This window comes from Sus scrofa, chromosome 2 (genome assembly GCF_054392235.1).
Source record: "Sus scrofa isolate SSC_HxYL_T2T_F1_AM1 chromosome 2, Sscrofa_HxYL_maternal_Yorkshire_Landrace_v2.0, whole genome shotgun sequence".
NCBI classification, from domain to species: domain Eukaryota; kingdom Metazoa; phylum Chordata; class Mammalia; order Artiodactyla; family Suidae; genus Sus; species Sus scrofa.
The window spans coordinates 129,595,291-129,618,129 of record NC_139384.1 but is presented as its reverse complement, the minus strand read 5'-3'; the positions used below and the strand labels follow the sequence as shown (position 1 = coordinate 129,618,129).

General features: G+C 42.4%; 1 long non-coding RNA gene across 4 annotated transcripts in view; it reads left to right on the top strand.

Annotated features, from left to right (window-relative positions):
- LOC110259442 (uncharacterized) overlaps positions 1–22,839 on the top strand; it is a 425,304-nt gene that overhangs the window by 192,626 nt on the left and 209,839 nt on the right. The gene's annotated exons all lie outside the window — the stretch shown is intronic.

Here is a 22,839-nt window from a genome sequence, read left to right as displayed (position 1 = left end):
GAGAAGAAGGTTCTGTGTCCTGTCACTGTGTCCCATTGACTGGAAGAGCTGTTGCATAGTGGGCTTTCATTAAATGTTATTGATGAATGAATGAGTGAAAGAACTGGTCACAAGGAGACTATGGAAGTGCCTGTACACAGTAGTTCTTCCAGAGAGGAGAAGTAGAGGTGAAGAAAAATCAGGAAACAGTTGACTCAAAGCAAGTAAAGCAAGAAGGCTTCTGGCAGTTAGGTTTGAAGAGGAAGAATGTACAGGAGAGAACAGTGAGATCCACAATATCCTTAGAAGCATGAGTTTTACATGGTACCAAGCAGTAAGCAAATGAGCATATCATAAAATGTTAGACTTGGCAGGGATACAGGCATTGATCTAGTCCAACAATCCTCAAAGTGTGGTCCAGGGACCCTTTGAAGTCTCCAGCACCCTTCAGGTAGTCTTCGAGGTCAAAACTGTTTTCATAATAATACTACATATGAAATACTACATGTGATTTGCCTTTTTCATCCTGTTGACATTTATATCAAGGACACAAAAGTAATGGTGGATAGAACTCTTGGTGCCTTAGCATGGATCAGGGCAGTGACACTAAACCGTACTCTTTACCACCATACATTCACAGTAAACAATAGTAAAAAAAAGCCAGTTTGACATTAGGAATGTTCTTGCTAAAGCAGTGCAAATTATTAATTTTATTAAATCTTGACCCTTGAGTATATAACTTTTCCCTCTTCAGTATGGCAAGATACAAATCATGCACAAAGCATTTCTGTTGCATATGAAAGATGATGGTCACCTCTAGGAAAAGCTCTTGTCTGGTTGTTTGAGTTACAAGCCTAACTAGTCTCTTTTTTCATGGTATTTTTATTTGAAAGAGTGAATGACATTGTGGTTGTTCAGATCTGGGAAGCTGGTAGACATTTTCTTGAAGATAAAAGAAATAAACCTATCTCAAAAAAACAAAAAAACAAAAAAACTCCTTAAAGTATTTTTGGGGATGATAAAAGTTTAGCTTTCAAACAAAAATTAGAATTTTAGGAGTTCTTATCGTGGTTCAGCGGTAACAAACCTGACTAGTATCCAAGAGGATGCGGGTTCAAACCCTGGCCTCAAATAGCGGGTTAAGGATCCAGTGTTGTGGTGAGCTGTGGTGTGGCATGCAGATGCAGCTTAGATGCTGTGTTGCTATGGCTATGGTGTAGGCCGGTGGCTGCAACTCTGATTGTACCCCTAGCCTGGGAACTTCCATATGCCCTAAAAAGACAAAAAAATTTAGAATTTTAGAAAATATATATCTACTATAGTGTTTAATATCTTCCTAACCCTTAAAGATTTTCCTATGAGATTGATAGTGATGTTAATGAATCTGATTTTTTAAATGTTATGCAAAGTAATGTGTCAAAATTTGTAAGATCTGAAATCAACCGGTGAGCCACTATTTCCAAGTGACCAATGCAGGCTTTTACAAAATGATGTATCAGTAAAAGGTACATTCAAAGTGCAAGATGGGCCCATAGCTTTTCATGTAACAGAATACAAAAAGTTTATTGATATGCCTTCTGCTTTGCAGCTGATCTTTAAGAAACTATAATTTATGAAGTTTACATCATATCATGGATGACTAGTGACACTTACCTGGAAAGGCTATTAAAATATCCCTCCTTGGATTTCCCATTGTAATTCAGCAGGCTAAGGACCCGACATTGTCTCTGTGAGGATGCAGGTTTTTTTTTTTTTTTGTCTTTTTGCTATTTCTTGGGCCTCTCCCGTGACATATGGAGGTTCCCAGGCTAGGGGTCCAATCAGAGCCATAGCCGCCAGCCTACGTCAGAGCCACAGCAACGCGGGATCCAAGCCACGTGTGCAACCTACACCACAGCTCACGGCAACACTGATCGTTAACCCACTGAGCAAGGGCAGGGATCACATCTGCAACCTCATGGTTCCTAGTCGGATTCGTTAACCACTGCTCCACGATGGGAACTCCAGGATGCAGTTTTGATCCCTGGCCTTCCTCAGTGGATAAAGATTCCCTGATCCTGCTTTGCCTCAAGCTGTAGCATAGGTCACAGATGCGGATCTGGTGTTGTCAGAGCTGTGGCATAGGCCTGCATTTGGAACTCCAATTTGGCCACTGGCTCAGAAGCCTCCATATGCTGCAGATGCAGCTGTAAAAAGAAAAAAAACAAATCCCTACATTTTTCCAACTACATGTTTGTGTGAGGCTTGGTCTACTTCGTATATTTCAACCTAAACCACTCATCACAACTATTTGAATACAGAAGCCGATGTGAGAACCTAGTTGTCTCCTACTCCTCTAGTTGCAAAATTGTAAAACAGTTATACTCTTTTCGTTTTTTTTTTTGTTTGTTTGTTTGTTTAGGAAAACAGTCATTTTTGAAAAGTGTATTTTGCAGGTTAATATGTAATAGGTTTACTATTACTAATTTTAAATCACGGTCCAGTTTTAATTCCCAGTATGTTAAATATTGATGGATGTAGGCCACCTAAACAAAAAAAATGGGGGCTCCTTGATAATTCTTAAGAATGAAAAGGGATCTTGAGACAGAAAAGGGCTGAGGACCACGGCTCTAGCTCATCACCTCATTGTTCTGATGGGGAAACTGAGGAGAGAACTAAAGAAACGGGGCACCAAACATTTACTAGAATAAGTTGTCAAAGTGTAGATAGTAGTGCTTCTTTTGCAGAAGAAAGACAGAAAACAAACACACAAACTATTCTTTAGTAGAAGTGTTTCTATTGAGGGTTTTTATGACCGGGCAGTGCAGTTGTCATCAGTGGAGATTCTCAGCTTGAATAATGTATGGCCTGGTGCAACCTACCAGAAACAAGTGATGCACTTTATTATTCTAAAGTTAAGAGCCTTCGGTGTGCATTTCAGTCCCTTGTCTTTTTGGAAAAATACAAAAGAAAACAATAGCAACATAAAAGGAGTAATAGCCATAGAAAAATAAGCAACCGATGGTAATTACAGCTGGTTAGTGGTTACCTTGGGGCCAGAAGTCCAAGATCCTGGTTGTCAGCCTAGGTGACCATAGAAACAAGACTGTCTACAGCCATGTTCTGCTGAGACAGATGTGATTGAGGAGCATGGGATGCTTTAAAACATGTTTTCTGCAGGCCACGACCCTGTCAGAGACCCAAGAAGGGTCAGCCAATCAAAAGCTTTTAGGGATGAGTGATGGGAAACTGAAAGTCATGAAGAATTTTTGTGGGCTCCTGGGGGCTAGAAGCAGAAGGGTTCTAGGGCTGTGGAGGTGGCAGAGAAGAAAGTGACTCTTCACTGAGTTTACTAGCATTTTTAATGACAGAGATCAAGTTCTTAGAACATAGACCTGGGTAAGAGGAACTGTGCATTTTAAAGACACCCAGGCTAGCCTGCTCCAGCTGGGTAGCTCCCCCCATACAAAGCCAGAATCTTCAAGGCCAAGGGGACTTTCACTCACTGGGACCACACCGTTTGCTTGTCAGCCACAAGGCTCCTGGAATTCTCTGCAGGAACAATCCCATCCTGTATCCAGGCTGAGCCAATTCTCCTGAAGGTAGACCAGGCACCATTGTGTGACCCTAAGTCTGAGGAGTGGCTGAGCATTGAGTATTTAAGGGAGTAGGGATGGAGCTTGAACCCATGGTCTGAGGTATCTGTGCTCAAACACATGAGGTTACTTGTGGTACTGAGGAGCCAGGAGTCCCAGGTAGTGATCCTCATGCGACATTATTCCTGCACCAGACTCAGAGGAGTCTGAGTTCTTCCGCTGAATATGACCTTCGCTAGTTCTTCTCTTCATTGCTGTCAATGTATGAAGACAAAACTTTTAGTTTTTGTGTTATTCTTTTTTTTAATTGTTATTTCCACAATAGAATTTTTTTTCCTACTATACAGCATGGTGGCCCATTTACACATACATGTACACATTCTATTTTCTCACATTATCATGCTCCATCATAACTGACTAGACATAGTTCCTAGTGCTATACAGCAGGATCTATTGCTAATCCATTCCAAAGGCAATAGTTTGCATCTATTAACCCCAAGCTCCCAATAAACCCCACTCCCTCCGCCTCCCCCTTGGCAACCACAAATCTATTCTCCAAGTCCATGATTTTCTTTTCTGTGAAAAGGTTCATTTGTGCCATATATTAGATTCCAGATATAAGTGATATCATATGGTATTTGTCTTTCTCTTGCTGACTTACTTCACTCAGGATGAGAGTCTCTAGTTCCATCCATGTTGCTGCAAATGGCATTATGTCGTTCTTTTTTATGGCTGAGTAGTATTCCATTGTGTATATACACCACATCTGCCTAATATAATCATCTGTTGATGGATATTTGGATTGTTTCCATGTCTTGGCTATTGTGAACATTGCTGCAATGAACATGCGGGTGCATGTGTCTTTTTTAAGGGAAGTTTTGTCTGGATATATGCCCAAGAGTGGGATTGCTGGGTCATGTGGTAGTTCTATGTATAGATTTTTAAGGTACCTCCATACTGTTCTCCATAGTGGTTGTACCAGTTTACATTCCCACCAACAGTGGAGGAGAGTTCCCTTTTCTCCACACCCCCTCCAGCATTTTGTTCTTTGTGGACTTATCAATATTAGAGAGCATTCTGACTGGTGTGAAGTGGTATCTCGTGGTAGTTTTGATTTGCATTTCTCTAATTTCTCAGTGATGTTGAGCATTTTTTCATGTGCTTTTTGGCCATCTGTACATCTTTCTTGGAGAAATGCCTGTTCAGGTCTTTTGCCCATTTTTCCATTGGTTGATTGGCTTTTTTGCTGTTGAGTTGTACAAGTTGCTTGTATATTCTAGAGATTAAGCCCTTGTCAGTTGTATCATTTGAAACTATTGTCTCCCATTCTGTAAACTGTCTTTTTGGTTTCCTTTGCTGTGAAAAATGTCCTCAGTTTGATTAGGTCCTATTGGTTTATTTTTGCTTTGATTTCTGTTGCCTTGGGAGACTGACCTGAGAAAACATTTGTCAGGTTGATGTGAGAGAATGTTTTGCCTATGTTCTCTTCTAGGAGTTTGATGGTATCTTGTCTTATATTTATTTTTTTATTTTTTATTTTTTATTTTTATTTAATTTATTTATTTTTTGTCTTTTGTCTTTTGTTGTTGTTGTTGTTGTTGCTATTTCTTGGGCCGCTCCCGCGGCATATGGAGGTTCCCAGGCTAGGGGTTGAATCGGAGCTGTAGCCACCAGCCTACGCCAGAGCCACAGCAACGCAGGATCTGAGCCGCGTCTGCAACTTACACCACAGCTCACGGCAACGCCGGGTCGTTAACCCACTGAGCAAGGGCAGGGACCGAACCCGCAACCTCATAGTTCCTAGTCGGATTCGTTAACCACTGCCCCACGACGGGAACTCCCTCTTGTCTTATATTTAAGACAAGAGGGTGTGTTCTAATTTCATTGATTTTCATGCAGCTGTCCAGGTTTCCCAGCAGTAGTTGCTAAAAAGACTTTTTCCCATTTTATGTTCTTGCATCCTTTGTCAAAGATTAATTGACCATAGGTGTCTGGGCTTATTTCTGGGTTCTCTATTCTGTTCCATTGGTCTGCATGTCTATTTTTGGACCAGTACCACATTGTTTTGATGACTGTGGCTTTGTAATATTGCCTGAAGTCTGGGAGAGTTATGCCTCCCGCCTGGTTTTTCTTCCTCGGGATTGTTTTGGCAATAATGGTTTTTTTATGGTTCCATATAAATCTTTGGATTGTTTGTTCTAGTTCTGTGAGAAATGTCCTGGGTAATTTGATAGGGATTGCACTGAATCTGTAGATTGCTTTGGGTAGTATGGCCATTTCTACAGTATTAATTCTTCCAATCCAGGAGCACTGAATATCTTTCCATTTCTTTACATCTTCTTTAACTTCCTTGATTAATGTTTTATAGATCTCAGCATATAAGTCCTTTACCTCCTTGGTCAGGTGTATTCAGAGGAATTTGATTTTTTGGATGCAATTTTAAAGGGTATTGTGTGTTTGTATTCTTTTTCTAATATTTCATTGTTAGTATACAGAAGTGAGGCTGATTTCTGAATGTTAATTTTATATCCTGGTACTTGGCTGAATTTGTTGATCATTTCAAGTAGTTTTTGGGTTGAGCCCTTAGGGTTTTCTATATACTGTATCATGTCATCTGCACACAGTGACACTTTTACCTCTTCTCTTCTTATTTGGATGCCTTTTATTTCTTTTGTTTGTCTGATTGCTGTGGCTAGGACTTCCAGTACTATGTTGAATAACAGTGGTGAGAGTGGGCATCTTTGTTTTGTTCCAGATTTTAGTGGAAAGGTTTTCAGCTTTTCTCCATTGAGTATTTATATTTGCTGTGGGTTTGTCATAAATGGCTTTAATTATGTAAAGATATGTTCCCTCTATACCCACTTTGGTAAGAGTTTTGATCATGAATGGATGCTGGACTTTGCCAAATGCTTTCTCTGCATCTATTGAGATGATCATGTGGTTTTTGACTCATCTTTTGTTAATGTGATGTATGACGTTGATTGATTTGTATATGTTGAACCATCCTTGTGCACCTGGGATGAATCCCACCTGGTTGTGGTGTATTATTTTTTTTTATATGTTGTTGGATTTGGTTGGCTAAAGTTTTGTTGAGAATTTTTGCATCCATATTCATCAAAGATATTGGCTGATAGTTTTCTTTTTTGGTGGTATCTTTGTCTCATTTTAGAATTAGAGTGGTGGTGGTGTCATAGAATGTCTTTGGGAGTGTTCCTCCTCCTTCAACCTTTTGAAAAAGTTTAAGGAGGATGAGTATAAGTTCCTCTTTGTATGTTTGGTAGAATTCACCTATGAAGCCATCTGGTCCTGGACTTTTATTTGTAGGGAGTGTTTTTATGACATATTCAATTTCATTTCTCGTGCTTGTTCTGTTCACTTGATCTATTTCTTCTTGATTCAGGTTTGGCAGGCTGTAAGTCTCTAGAAAGTCATCCATTTCTTCTAGGTTGTCAAATTTATTGGCATACAGTTGTTCACAGTATTCATTCTCTCATGTTTTTTTTTTGTATTTCTGTAGTATCCATTGTGGTTTTTCGTTTTTCATTTCTTATTTTGTTTATTAGGGTTTTTTTCTCTCCTCTTCTTGGTAAGTCTAGCCAGAGGTTTGTAAATTTTGTTTACCTTTTCAAAGAAACAGCTCTTAGTTTTATTGATTTCTTCTATTGTTTTTTGAGTCTCTATTTTATTGATTTCCTCTTTGATCTTTATGATTTCCTTCCTTCTGCTGACTTTAGGGTTTTTTGTTCTTCTTTTTCTAATTCATTTAGGTGTTGGGTTATGTTGTCGATTTGAGATTTTTCTTCTTTGTTGAGGAAGGCCTGTATTGCTATGAACTTCCCTCTGAGCACTGCTTTTGTGGCATCCCATAGATTTTGAGTGGTTGTGTCTTCATTATCATTTGTCTCAAGGTATTTTCTTAAATTCCTTTTTGATTTCTTCACTGACCCACTGGTTTTTTAGTAGCATGTTGTTTAGTCTCCATATAGTATGTTTTTTCTCATTTCTTTTCCTGTGGTTGATTTCTAGTTTCATGCCATTGTGGTCAGAGAAGATACTTGGAATAATTTCTATACTCTTAAATTTGTTGAGGTTAGCCTGGTGTCCCAGTATGTGATCAATTCTTGAGAATGTTCCATGTGCACTTGAGAAGAATGTATATTCTGTTTTTTTTGGATGTAATGTCCTGAAAATGTCAATTAAGTCTAACTTTTCAATTGTGTCCTTTAGGATCTCTGTTGCCTTATTGATTTTCTGTCCAGAGGATCTGTCCATTGATGTCAGTCAGGTGTTAAAGTCACCTACTATGATTGTATTCTCAACAATTTCTCCTTTTATATCTGTTTGTATTCGTTGTAGGTATCTGGGTGCTCCTATATTAGGGGCATATATGTTGACAATTTTAATATCCTCTTCTTGAATGGATCCTTTAACCATTAAATAGTGTCCCTCTTTGTCTTTGTCTATGGCCTTTGTTTTAAAGTCTATTTTGTCTGATATGAGTATTGCAACTCCTGCTTTCCTGTCTTGTCCATTGGCATGAAATATCTTTTCCCATCCCCTCACTTTCAATCTATATGTGTCGTTTGCTGTAAGGTGAGTTTCTTGTATTTTTCTTTTTTATGGCCACACCTGAGGCACATGGAAGCTCCTAGGTTAGGGGTCAAATCAAAGCTACAGCTGCCAGCCTATGCTACAGCCACAGCAACACCAGATCTAAGCCACATCTGCAATTTGTGGTAACGCTGGATTCTTAACTCGCTGAGTGAGGCTGGGAATCAAACCTACATCCTCATGGATACTAGTCAGGTTCTTAACCCACTGAGCCACAACAGGAACTCCCTGTTTTTTTTTGTTGTTGTTGTTTGTTTGTTTTTTTAACCATTAGAGCTCCATTTGTATGGACTCCAGGAATATTAGGCACAGGTTTGCAGGCATGGTGGCTGATCTTTTAGCACTGGAATATTCCTAGCGAATCATTTCTTATCCACAAACTCAAGCTTACATTGTGAGTTTTCAGTGAAATAAACATTTTTGTGTCTAGGCATTAGATCAGAGAATTTTACAGGTCGTTAAAATCATTATGGGGTCAATAAACCTCTCCATGAGTGGGAATCAACTGGGCCAGTGCCTGTGTTCAGAGCTGATGGGCACAGAGTGGTCATCCTTTGGGAATATGGACAGTGTTTGTGTGTGCAATTGCTGAAATCTTCCCACACATCAGCCAGAGAAATGGCTGATCCAGGGCAGGGTCACTGATGAGTCTGCAGCCTGTGGGGAAGTAAAGCCTACTAATTCCGAGACACTCAGCCCCAGAGGAGGACTGCTCAGAACCAGAGCTCCTCACTCATGATACTGTCTGGGTGTCCGCCATATACTGGAGAAACGTCTCTTGACTCACCATCTTCACGGCAGATGGTTCAATTAACAATCCAAACTGTGGCTACTGTTGGGAGTTAAAGATAGGGCATCCAAAATCTTTGCAAGTCCATCATAAAAATAGTTGCCATTGCGGAGAGCTCCCTCTGCGCCACTGAGTGCTTCATTATCATTGTTTACTTATTTTACTTTAAAGCAATATAACAGGACTCTGAGCCCACACTAATCCAAGCATTTAATTTTTTTTTTACTTTTTAGGGCTGCACCCATGGCATATGGACGTTTCCAGGCTAGGGTTCGAATCAGCTACAGCTACTGGCCTCTGCCACAGCCACAGCAATGAAGGATCTGAGCCACATCTACAACCTACTCCACAGCTCATGGCAACGCCAGATCCTTAACCCACTGAGCAAGGCCAGGGATTGAACCCACAACCTCATGGTTCCTAGTCAGATTCATTTCTGCTGTGCCATGATGGGAATTCCAAAGCATTTTAAAATATTAACTCAGACACTCCTCAGAACAACTTTATATGGTAAGGATGATGTTCATTTCATTTTACAGTTGAGGAAACTGAGGCAAAGAGTGGTTAGGTCAAAATGCCCAAGGCTGTAAACTAGTAGGTGATGGATTGGGGATAGCCTGCCTCTGGGGTCCAATTCTAATATAGTTCACTCTCTTAGGGAAGACACTGTTATCATTGCATTTCACAGACAATATGCAGCTAAGCTTTCTTGTTTCTCCAGCTTCCCTGGGTAAGTAAGTTGCCTAGGGCTACAGAGCTGGTGAGAGGTATTAGGGTTAAGACTTGTCTAACTAATCAGCTGGACGGTGGAGCTCCTCACCCCTTTTCTGAGAGTTCTGGGTCAGTTGGGGTTTGCTGCACATTTAAAGACTGTCAACTGCTGAGGTCTTTTCCGTTTTCCCTAATGGCTGACTGTAGAATAAAGGCCTCCAGGTGGGATGGAGGAGGCATTGTGATGGCTTTCAAAACATGTGAGATCTGTGAGGAGGAAAAATGGGCATTGCAGGGAACTGATGATCTGGGCTGCCTAATATTTTGGAGACTTTGGTGACTGAGTGCTCAGTGGACATATCGCTTAAATATACCCAGGATCTGTGATGGAATGCCTTACTGTACAGTGAAAGAGCCCAGCTTTAGGAGAGTGGCAGACTGGGACTTAAGTTCCACCTCAGTTGTTTACTTGACCCTTCTGGAGTCTCGTTTCCTCCTGTGTAAAAGGGGGACAGCAGCACTGACTGTGTGGGTGGAAGTAATGACAGAGCATAGAGGAGGCAGCCCATCTGTCTGCTGGTTTCCTTTCCCTTTCTTCATTCGGAGCCTCATGTGAGCTCTGCAAGGACCTATAGGGAGCTCCCTATCCCAGGGATCTTGCCAGTGGGGATAGTGTCATGGCAGTTTATCTGTCCCTGGACTCCGGAAAGCGGAGACCTCCCTGGCCAGCAGTGTGGCCTGCTGAGCCTGCTGACGCAATGGCTCGGGCACAAGGCCCAGCTCTGCCTGGCCCTTTGCCTGGGCAGGTTATGCCAAAATTCAGGAGCCAAGGAGGCCTGGCTGGGGAGGTCCAGGGGCCTGCCCCTACCTTTTCTCTTCTGCCCAGGGACTGCCTCTCCATACTCAGAGAGATGCATGGGCCGTTTGCAGAAGCAAAATGGGGGTACTGGTGCGTAATTTCTCCTTCTTGTTCCATCTTGCTGGCTTTATTTGGTGGTGTGGGATAAAGACAAAAAGGCGATAAATGCATTCCCCAGAAGCAATTGAAATTGTCAGTTTGCTCCCTGGGCCAGGGCTACAGGGGGCCAGAGATCTGTAACCTCACAGTTTTTGTCCTCTTAAGGGGAGAGTAAGGAGTCCAGGTCTAGAACTATTTCTGAAGCATTTCCTCTGCTCTCCCAGCCGGCTTGGAGGTGAGAGAGGGAGCGGAGCATATGTTCCATATTGATTTTCATTTGCACACTTTCCTGCATCCATTATCTCACCTCATTAGGGCTTGGAAGGGGAAGCAGAGCCGAGTATGGCAGCAGCATGAGCTTTCCTGAGCCCTGTGGAGAATTGTCCCAAACGGTAAATGAAACAGTTGCGAGGGCTGGCCAGGAGCCTGCAGGTGGCCGGGCATCTCCCGGCCCAGGCCCAGCAGTGCCTGGCTGGCTGCGAGGGGTCCAGCTGTGCCTGCGTCACGTGGCCCAGCCAGGGCACGTCCCTGGCCAGGCAGCTCTGTGACTGATGATCCCGCTGGAGCTGCAGAGCCTCCGCCAGGCTCCATGGGTGCCCACGTGTCTGCTCTCTTGGCTTTGTGTTCCTTGAGCAGGAAAACAGATGGTTAAAATGAAGTAACTTCTTTCCTCCTTCCCTGATGGCTGCTTTTTAAAAGCGGGGGTGGACCGAGAACTGTTGTTTAGTTCTTAATGAAAAAAACATTAGAAAAATCTCAAGGTCAAGGCTGAGAGGCATAGTGATGGGGGAGAGTGGGGGGCAACTTTCCTGTGTAGCTTTTGTGCACACCTAAAATGAACCTCAATGTTTAGTTGTATTTCGTATGAGTGTATTTAAAGTATACATATATACATATACACATATATGAATGTATATATGTATGTATGTATGAAATATGTATGTATGTATATTCATGTATATATAGGTATATATGTGTGTGTGTGTATGTATAGGTATATATATGTATATAATCAACCAAATCATTAAAATACAGACATGAAGGCCTCACTAGATTTATGAATAGCCCTGCCTAGGATTTTCCTTAAATGTGTCTGTGGTTATCACCTTTGACCATTAGATGTCTGTCTTATGATTTGTTTCTGAGCATTTCTGCTCTCTGCCGCATGTGTGAAGACCTGTTCCTAGACCTAATTCTGTCCTTCATCAGCTGTGTGAACAGGGACAAAGCATTTGATACCCCTGGGACTCAATTTCCTTCTCTGTTGAGTGGAAGGCGCCATATTGACTGACCTAGTTATGATGGCGAGGTTTTGGGAAAACAAAACAAGCTGACAGTACCTGCCCATGGTGTTTTTACGGTGATAAAATGCAACAGAAAGGTGGAGTGGTATCATTTGGGAATGAATAAAGCCATTTTCTCCCCTTGCCTTTGCAAAATTGTCTTTATTGATTATCTCTTGAATTCCCTTAAAGTAATCTTGGCCACCTCAGGGCCTGTCGTAAGCAAAACATAGCAAGACCAAAGGTTGGTCTTCGAAAATAAAGAGAGTCCTTCATAAGCTTCCCCAGAAGGGAGGAATTAAGTAAATTCAGGTCTTACTGAAGAAGTGCTGTGATTCAGGTGCCAGGACTTGTTCTTCTGCCATCCAGAATGGGAAGTGGGCGATGGAGCCTTTGCTTCCCTGCCTGGTGGTTCCAAGCAGAGGGGTCCAGGCTGGAGGAATGCAAGGAAGATTATAAAGTCTCTGTGGCAAGAGGTAAGGTCCAGACAGCCCTGGGGAAGTGGCATGACCCTGGCACCGGGCGGAAGAACACCAGTTCATCAATTCTGATCTCCACTGAACAGATTGTTCATGGGCCTGTGTTTTATCAGCTCTAAATTAAAGGGTTCACAGTGCCATTTGCTTTGAGTTAACTTGAAAAGAAATCTTTCGGCCCTAGAACACACAGTACAGAAAAGCGGGGTGGATTAGAAAGTAAAATCAGGCATCAGGATGACAACAGTTTACCCTCATGGAAAGGAATATTCTGCCAACTGTTCCCATATACTTCTCTTTCAAACATCCCCTCATTACCATTTTAAAACATGTGCTTATTAAGCTGCTCTCAGATTCCACCGTTTGGCAAAGAAAAGTTGGTAGTATTAGCCCTTATGTCATAGCTCAGGTGTGAGTCCTGCTGGGTCCCTGGCAACTCAGAGCATGGGGGTGTATGGAAGAGGAGGAGGGAGGTGGGGGGCCGAGTCAAGGGTCCAGAAGCTGTTAGCCCCAGGTATCCAATGGGGAATGGGCATAGCAGAGAGGATGCAGGGGTGGTTGCAAATCAGGGGACCAGGCAGGCTGTGGTTGCTGTTCCCAACCAGCAGGAGCACCCTGCCTTCAGCTTGGAGGGTAGTACTTCATCCTAAGAGAAGGTTCCAAAGACAACAGAGAGGCAGAATATCTGGACCCAGCCAAATGGACTGTGTCCTGCACTGGGCTTGGGCACTAGACAGGGCAGCAGGCTGTATAAAGGAGGTGATGATGCCTGTGGCCTGCCAAGATCTGAGGGCTAACCAAACTGGCTTGGGGCCATGTGAAAACTTGGGCTGGCCCCTGCTGTGCCTGGGCTTGGGACCCACTTGGCAGACCAAACAAAAGCTCAGCTGCCTTGATGGTGTTTCTAAGCCCTTTGGCTCGTCTCAACGATTTGGTGACTGGATCAGGAATTGAGGCTCCATGAATCTGAAGGATGGACACTTCCAGAGATGCTGCTGAAGGACTTAGAGAAGATAGAGGCTGAGCTTTGGGAATAATGTGGTTCCCTTAAGTATCATTTGCTGGTCTTCATGGACAGAATTACAAAGCAGAAGAAATTTCCCCTTTGCGATGGGCCTCTTTTACCTTTATAACACTGTCTTAGATGAAGATGAGATCCAGATTGGTTCCAAGGGCACCTCACCTTTTTTATCCACCCACCCATGATCATTTTCATGGGTTTGCTAGTCAGGTAAGGCAGTTGGAGTTGAGAGTAGTAACTGGTTTAAATAGGACTTTGGATTTCCTAACCTCAGGCTTTTATCCTTTGAGCCAAACTCTCCACTTAGTGTGAGGTAGTTTTGACAACTGCTGCTGCTTTGAGGAGGCAGAAACAGTGTACAGTACTGTCATAATCAGGGAAGGGAGCGCTTGGGAAGGGAGCTGGGCTCAGGGCAGGTTGAGTCATCCATCAGCATTGGATGAAGAGCAAGACTTCGATTATAGGGAACAGGGAATCTGATGTGACAAGAACATTACCCTTAATTTTTTTGAAGAGGAGAAGTCAGTGTTTTTTTTTTTTTTCACACCTGTAGCATGTGGACATTCCCAGGCCAGGGATCCAACCTGAGCCATAACTGTCAGATCCTTAATTCACTGAGCCACCAGGGATCTCTGAAGAAGTCAGTCTTGTTTGAAAAGGTTTTGGGGTTTCGAACAGCATCTTAGCTTAAGAGCGGCAAATGAATAGATCTGCCTCAACTGAATACAAGAGATGTTTTTCTTAAATCCTGTGATTCTTTGGCCAGTAATAAATAGCCACATGGGCACCTCATAAATGTGTGTGTCCTTTGAAATTCTCCCAAAGTGCTTAACATGACCTATAAATAATGAATAATGGTGATCATGACGATGATAGTCAGAACTGAGGTTTATCTCCTGGACCTAAACTGATATATTATCCCTCTGAGGGCATAGCTTCCTGTTGGTTTTCTAAATTATTATCATGTTTCTTTTTATATTTAAGACATACTGTTTAGTGATTTACTCCGCTTTGTCATTAGGCTGAGTGGTGAGAGAAATCTTTCAGTGGCCTTGCTTTTCCCCTTTAATAACATGCTCACAGGGCGTCTAAAGGTGACGCGTGGCTTGCTGAGTAGAGGAACATTTAGAGTTGGGTCATCACATTTTTGCAAAGTGCAAAGAAATTTAAATCGCCTCCAGAGATTACCATCAATAATATCTGTATAAACATGTAGTAAAATTCCAGTGGCTGGTCCGTCTACCTTGGAAGATGTTTGGAAACATAGCTCTTCCAAATGAAGCTACCTAAAATTGGGTTGGACATAATTAGGTAGCAGATTTCTAAAGTCTTGCTCTAATATAAGCTGGTAGAGGGCAAAGTGTATTGTTAGAGAGATATCACCTTGACCTCACCTATGTATTTTTCACTTCAGAAGGGATATACATTTTTTTCTCTCCCTTTACTGATAACCTGTAACCTTTCCTTCAGAGGCAGACCTACACAAGGAGGCTGTTTTGCATGGCATAAGGGCATCCAGAATGCAGTAAACACTCTGATTGAAATTTTCTTTTTCCTTTTTTTTTTTTTTTTTTTTTAAGGGCTGCACCTGCAGCATGTGCAAGTTCCCAGGCTAGGGGTTGAAATGTAGTTTCAGCAGCCACCCTACACCACAGCCACAGCAATGTCAGATCCGAGCTGCATCTGTGACCTGTACTTGAAGCTCATTGCAACACTGTATCCTTAACTCACTAAGTGAGGCCAGAGATGGAATCTGTATCCTCATGGATACTAGTCCCGGTCTTAACCTTCTGAACTAGAATGGGAACTTTCTGATTGAAATTTTCAAAAGCTACCTGTATCTGCTTCCTTTCTGCATGCGTGATTTATAATGGAAGAGTCTGAACCTACAAGATACTTGGCATAGATTGGCTTTGGGAAAGTCTGTTTTCATAGTGATTATATTTAGCAACTTTGATAGCCTGGTGATTTTAGTCTTAAAGATGCATTTTTGTATTATTTGGGTAGTTTGTTGTAGGAATAGAAAAGAAGTCACTCTATTGTGCAGCAAGGGACACACCTGAATTAGTGGACCTGAGGGTTCTTGTGAAGTTTTAATGGGCATTGGCACTGTGTTTTTTTCATGAGCAAGATGGGAAATATGGAGACCCAAATGATACAATAGTTCCAATTTTAATGTTCCTGGAGACACAGCCCCAACATTTTTTTCTTTTTTAAAAATTTATTTTATTTCTTAATTATTTTTTTCATTTATGCTGTAAAAATCTTACTCTCCCTTGGTATAATTTCAGCATTCTGGGAAGTTACTTGTGTTAAAGGTGACATTGCTTTCTCTTTTGGACCATGCACTTGTCAAGGAATTCATTAGCCAGACAGGTGTTTATGTCACTGTCACATTGCAATTGCTATTTTTTTATTTGTTTCTGCCGATGGGAATAACACAGCTATTAGATGTTAATAAGAAGCAAATAACTTTCTATGACCTTTTCTAAGTTTAGGCATCTGAAAGGAACAGCATCCATTATTTTGAAAGTTGCTTACTATTATTGTTTTCTCTGTACAGTCTTAAAGTGACATGAGCCTGGAGGTAACCTGAGATGAGTATACTTGGGGACTGGTTGAAAGCTTATAAAATCAGGAGTGCAAAATCAATGCAGGAGGCAGTTGGGAGCCTCTCATGAGACGGAAAAATAACAAATAACACATGGAAGAGTTGATTGTTGCTTTATAATTATATATAGAAGATTGGGAAGGAAAAGAGAATAATGAGAATACATTAACGAGACTGGAAATGTTTACAATGTAAGTTCATGTACAAGTAAAAATGACAGGATGGAGGTTGAAACAAAGAAATAGAGGATCACATTTAAGTACTATCATCCAGCAGGACTTGGCTTGGTTAGGCTAGTTGTATAGGCAAAAAAAATCAGGGTATCTCCAAGGTTAAGACATTTGGGGACAAACTGGAAATGCCAGCCATTAGGGGGAAGATCAGAAGAGGAATAGTAAGGGAACATGCTGTTGCTAACTTTAAATGGCAGTGAAACACTGGAGGGAAAATCTGGAAAGTTAGAGTGGAAGGAAGCTTAGCAGTCATTCAGAATGCTTAGCCCAGAGGGGAGACTGGAGCACAGCAAAGGTCAATGAGCTGGCTAGTTAGTGAGACCCTTGGCACTGCTACCCATGTTTCTTAGTTTGTGTTTTATACCAAAGTGGCTTCTCAATGCCTCATGGAAAACAGAAGTATGTACTAGTGTTTTGGGCACCCATACTGTAGGCTAAAATAGAAGTCTGGAGTGCATGTATAAGGTGGACAGCAGTGGTTAGAGTATGAAGCAGGGTCCAGGAAGGGCACCTATAGAACCAAAGTGGGTAATATGGAATATTTAAGGGAAAGGACATTTGAAAGAACAATTATCCAAATTCCAGTAGTAGGACTGTGCAAGTGCAGGTTGTAGGTGCATGGAATTTCCCGGGGACCTCACGTCTGTGTTGAAGTCAGGGTGTGGAGGGCTCAGGTTTGGGGGCTAATACTGAGGGTGCTTCATGTACCTATAACATACCTAAGGAATTTTAAATGGTCCTGTGGGAATACCCAAGTCTGGCCCATATGTCACTGCATTAGATCAGATGTATCTGTTGCCTTTGTTACTCTGATAGGAGATTTAGAAGTCAGCCTGGTGAACTTGGGGTGTCTCACTGAGCCATCGAGTAATACCAGAGAAGACTCTGGGGCCTTTGTTAATTCTGTGAGCTGGTCAAAAGTCAAGTCTGGCTATTTTGAGTTAGAGAGATTCTCAGGGGATGTGGGGATGATGACTATAGTTAATAGGCAGTGACTCCAAGCGTTGACCTTGACTTTTCAGGGATGATGATGGGCAACCTGTGCCTACTCTGAGTTGCAGAGTATTCCTAGGGCCTCAAATAAAACTATGCCTGTGAGTTGTTGCTGAAGGGAGCTTCCAGCTCTGCTTAGAAGTTCTCAACCAGCTTCTCTTAGATGGGCCTTCAGGCATCATGTGCTGATTTGAGGGAGTGTCTGGGACTGGCTTATAAATGCACAGCTCAGTTATGTACAGTAGGCTCAGGGAACATGTCAGAGCTGATTTTAGAGGGCTTGCTAATGAAATAACTTCAAGAGTAGTACTTATAACCTGGTGGTTAAGAACATTCAGATTTGATTTTGACACTGTAGTTCTGTGGTCTTGGGCATGTTGTTTAACCTTGCTGCATCTCAGTTTCATCACTTGTAAAATGGGCATAATAAAAATGCCTCTATCATTGGGCTTTAAAGATGATCAAAGGAGATAATGTATGTGTGGTGCCTAACCTTGTACCTAGGTTATGGGAGGCATTTCTTCACTGTCAGGTATTATTATTGTGACTTCCAGGAAGTGAAGGGTCTGAACTATAATTTGAAGAGAACTTTTGAATTCTCAGCCCTGGAGCTCTGTGCATCTTCAACCAGCAAGCAACCTGGTCTCTTAGTGGACATAACTTTTGGGGTGGTAGGAAAGAGGAAGGAGGGGCCGGAACCAAGGGGCAGGACAGAAGTAGGGCTTTGAACCACATTGTTGGAGCCCAATGCCTGCCTAGCTAAATAGAATCTGGGTGATGCTGGAAACTGGGATGTCTCATATATAATTTTAAGTTGTTTTTCTTGTTCTGTTGTAATCCCCACCCTTTTCCTAAACTTTGAATCCCCACAAGCCTTGATAAGTGTGTGCGAGTGTGTGTGTGCAAGACAAAGGAAATGACCTGGGTGCCCTGGCTGGGTTGATGTGGTGCAGGACCGACAGCTGGGGACTGACCCTCAGCTGCTCTGTGCCCCGTGTGGGTGTGAATCAGGGGGAGGAGAAGTTCCAGTTCCTTGGATATGTCATTTGTTCACCAAGTTACTGTGGAGAAAGAGACCGTTTAAACACTAAAATGAAAATAATTTTTTTGACAGAGTTTTGGCTAGTTTTCCTAAGACAGCAACTCAGTTGAGGGCATCATTGAGCTATCACTGTCCATGGATGGGACAGGGTGACATACAGTGTCACTGCTGTTGAGAGGGGTCCTGTTTCTGGTGACAGTTCCATTGTCAATCAGCAAGGCTGGAGGCATCTTACCACACCATTAGCATCGTATTTCTGGAGATCACTATCACTCTTATTGTGTATCATTTATATAGTCCACAGTATATAATAAGTAAATTACTTGGCTTCTCAGAGTTCACAGAGATTGTTAAAGTGGCACCAGTTTCAATATAATAGTTCTGGATCTTTCTAGTTTGTTGATTGTCTCTCTTGGAGGCTATGGGATAAGTTGGCCTTCCATACCAATTGCTTTATATCCTACAGCACATTTTGGCCAACCCGCCTTGAGGTTTAAGTGCCCTTTCCAAATATCAGGCTTTCTGAATCTCCATGGAGTCAAACTACAGCTCCTCTTCCTTCCATTTGCAGTCCATTCACGATCTGCCTCTGTTCTCCACCTAAATGAGATCTCTAGCCATTCACAAGCTTGGCTGCTATGAAAAATAGTGAGAAATTCCACATTAGCTCATGCGTTCTTACAAATATTTTTCCTAGTTAAAAAACTTCTCATGCTAGCATACAAATTAAAATGCCTTACAAGTATAATCTATAGATAGTTTTAGTATATGACTTCCTTTCTACTCATCCTTTCATTTCCAGCTATAGCATATTTCTCCTTGATTGGCTATTTACTTTTCTATATTTTAAACTTCAAATTCTGCATACCAAGCTTAAAAAGCAATGTGCCAACAAATTATTATCTTCTTTTTTCTTTTGGCATCTTTGTTCTAATTTTTTTCCCATTAGATTCCCATCCAACAGTCATGAGCTGTGTCAGAATATTTGGCCTTTAATATAAATAATCTTTGAACCTGAGAGACATTCACAGTAACTCCCACTGATACATATATAAACAGTTTTTTCCATCATGGTCTATCCCAGGAGATTGGATATAGTTCCCTGTGCTATACAATAGGACATTGTTTTTTCTTTTTTTTCCTTTTTTTTGTCTTTTTATGGCCACACTTGCAGCATATGGTAGTTCCCAGGCTAGGGGTCAAATCAGAGCTGCAGCTGCCAGCCCATGCCACAGCTACAGCAATGCCAGATCAGAGCAGTGTCAGCCACCTACCCCCCAGCTCATGGCAGCGCTGCATCCTTAACCCTCTGAATGAGGCCAGGGATTGAACCTGCATCATCATGGATACCAGTCAGATTTATTTCCACTGAGACACAACAGGAACTCCAGGACCCTGTTTAGAGTCAGCATAGACCCCCTTCCACCTCTTGGGGGAGTTCAGGCACATTGTAAGAAGAGCATGTGGTGTAGGACACATATGTAGATGTGGCCATCTTAGGAGACTACTTTGTCTCAGGCCACTCAACCACAACACTTCATATTCCTCCGTGTGTAGAATACACACATCCCCTCCCCTGAGATCCCCAAGTCCCATCCCTCTCCCATCCCTGGCTCAGAGCAGAGGGCACGAGGGTAGACTGTGGTAGCTAGCTTCCAAGGCTCTGTGCTCTGTCCCCATGAGCCTCATGTCACTTGGTGTTCATGCCTTTGTGAGTCCCCCATGTTGGGTCAGGCTGACCCCCATGATGGAAAGAAGACAGCAGAATGTACAGTGTGCGGCTTCTGTGGGCATGTTCTAAAAGGCATTGCAGCTTCTGCTCGGTCATTGGTTGCTCTTTCTGGGGGATACTCAACAGCCCTGTGGGGAGGGCCAATGTGGAGAGGAACTGAGGCATTCTAACAACAGGCAGTACTAATTTGGCAGCCTTGTGAGGGAGGCACCTTGGAAGGAGAGCCTCTGTCCCAAGTCTAGCCTCCCAATGACTGCAGCCCCAGCGGACATCTGCCTTCATTCCCTTGAAAGATTCCAAGTCAGAATTGCCAGCCAAGCCTCTTCTGAATTCTTGTCCCTTAAGCTGTTAACTTTTGAGGTGAGTAGTGTCACAGCATTCAATCACTAATACAGCTCCCCAGGTAAAGCTCATCTTCATTAAAATTTGAGAACCCTGGCTGAAGACTTTCCTGGTTCTTGAATAGAGGCAGGGAGGAACAGCATTCATTGTAAACAATCTTGTTAGAAGTGAACTGTGTCATCCCCCTGAAGTGGAAAGAAAGGGTTCTGCTTCCCACTTCTGAGACATGGCATGGATCAGGATGAGGTTTTACCCCAGAAAGAAGTGAGGAAGATTTAGCCACATTTTCAGGTATTTTGGAACAAGTGATTCTGGACCTCATGTTCTTCAGGAAGAAAGCTCCAGGATGGGCAATTTTATCTTCAGATTTTGAGTTTGTATATGTCTTGGCAGGTACTAGCTCTGGATCCCTTCAGGAATAGAACTCCATAACATGATTGTTTAACTCGGTTCCTCCTGAGATTAGGTCCCATGCAAATAACAGTTTCCACCCTAGTTGTTTTTCCTGCAGGCTGCGTGTCAGTTAGTAATTATTCTCCCAGGGAAAGTCTACCAGGCTGATTCAGCTCTTCTCATCCTTATAATCTGCCAAGCAGTGGGGCTGCAAATGTATTTTTGAAGAAGTGGAAACCGTCTTCCCACAAGAGAATTTATGGTTATATCAGCTACAAAATATATTGTCAATGTTGCAGGTCAGCAAGATTTTAATATATCAAACAATTCTTAAATATCCCAGAGCTGAAATGTTGGACAAGGTATTTTCCTATGGTAGGAATAATATAAAAATTTGAAAAAGGTAGAGTAAATTCAAATTTAAAAGATAGAATAAGTATAAAATGTTCTCCCAGAGGTAGTGGGAGAACAAAAGAGGTGGGATTGAAAACCCAAGAATAAACTAAATACAACACTTGCATCAACCATTGGCTTTATATTTTTTTTAATCCATAGCCTTCGTGCCCATTCCTGCTGCCTAGCATTTCCTCTGTTCAGGGATCATTAGCACCCAGCCTGTGTGATGCTGAAGTGCTCATGGCTCTTTAGGACATAACTTTCTGACATCAAGCAGCTGAAGATCTTGTAGAATAGAGACAGTAATCAAAAGAAAGCTGGAATTGTTATATTAACATTAGACCAAATAGATATCAGAGCCAAGAATATTACCACAGTGAGGGAGGTCATTTCTTTAAGTGGTTGACTTATCAAGAGGAGATCCTAACTTATTTGGCTTAAACAATGGGAACACATGATCTCACATGACAGGAAATGTAGAGGTATCTGGCTCCAGGGTTAGCTGGTTCACCAGCTCAAAGACATCAAGGACCCAGATTACTTATGCATTGTGGCTTTTTCATCCCCAGGATGTCACCTTGGTCCTCACCCTGACCTCCCTCATAAATGCAAGATGGCTGCCATCATTCTAGGAGTCACATGCAGTGGAAGAAAAGGAACCTCTTTTTCCTCCAATTGCCCTCAGCAGACTTTGCCTCAAGTGTCATTATCAGCCCTGGGTCTCTTGTGCACCTGTAAACTAAACCAAACCCTGATAAGGGTAATGGTATTACTAGTTGGCTTAAACCAGCATTCCGCAAAATCTGTCTATAAAGGGTCAGATGGCAGATATTATAGATCCGCAAGCCGTATGGTTTCTGTTGGAACCATTCAGCTCTGCTATTGTAGCATGAACACATTGATAGATGATATGCAAATGATGACAGAGTTGTAGTCCTTTTTTATATATAGAGATAGCCAATGAGGTGGATTTGGCTTTAGAGTCATTGTTTGCTAACTCCTGACTTAAACATATCAGCTGGAGTGCAAACAGGGCTACCCTCCTGGAGTGAGGGGGTTGGGAGCAGGCATTGGATACTTAAGCAGAATTAGTGTTCTCTAAGCTATGAATTTAGATGGAATGGCTGTTGGGTAGGCAATCAGCAGTATCTGTCATATACTGTCTCTTCCACATTCCCTTGCAGTTAATGACTGCTCAGTAAATACTGGTTGGATGAATGGTTAGTGACATTAGCAGGGTTAAAAGCATCTCTGCAGATGGACTTAAGCTTTGATAGAGAATTATTTCCACACCCTTACCTCTTTGCCACAGGGCCCTGCACATCCTTGAGATGAGATTGCTTCTCCTTACCATTGTGTGATAGACCTTGGGTAAGCTGGAGGGCAACCAGGTGAGGGAGAGAGATCATGGTGCTCAAGCGTCATCCCTGCTTGTCTGAGATGACATCCTTGCCTCCCTCAGGTCCCTGACATCAAAGCTTCCCTGCGGCAGCAGCACAAATAATAAATTAAAAGGAGAAAGATCAAGCATGGCAGCTCATGGCTGAAACATTGAATTATGATGTTAGGAAGCGCGAGAGAGAGAGAGAGAGAGAGAGAGAGAGAGAGAGAGAGAGAGAGAGAGAGAGAGAGAGAGAGAGAGAGAGAGAGGCAGAGGTGGGGGGAGGGGGAGGGAGAGGGAGAGAGAGACCCT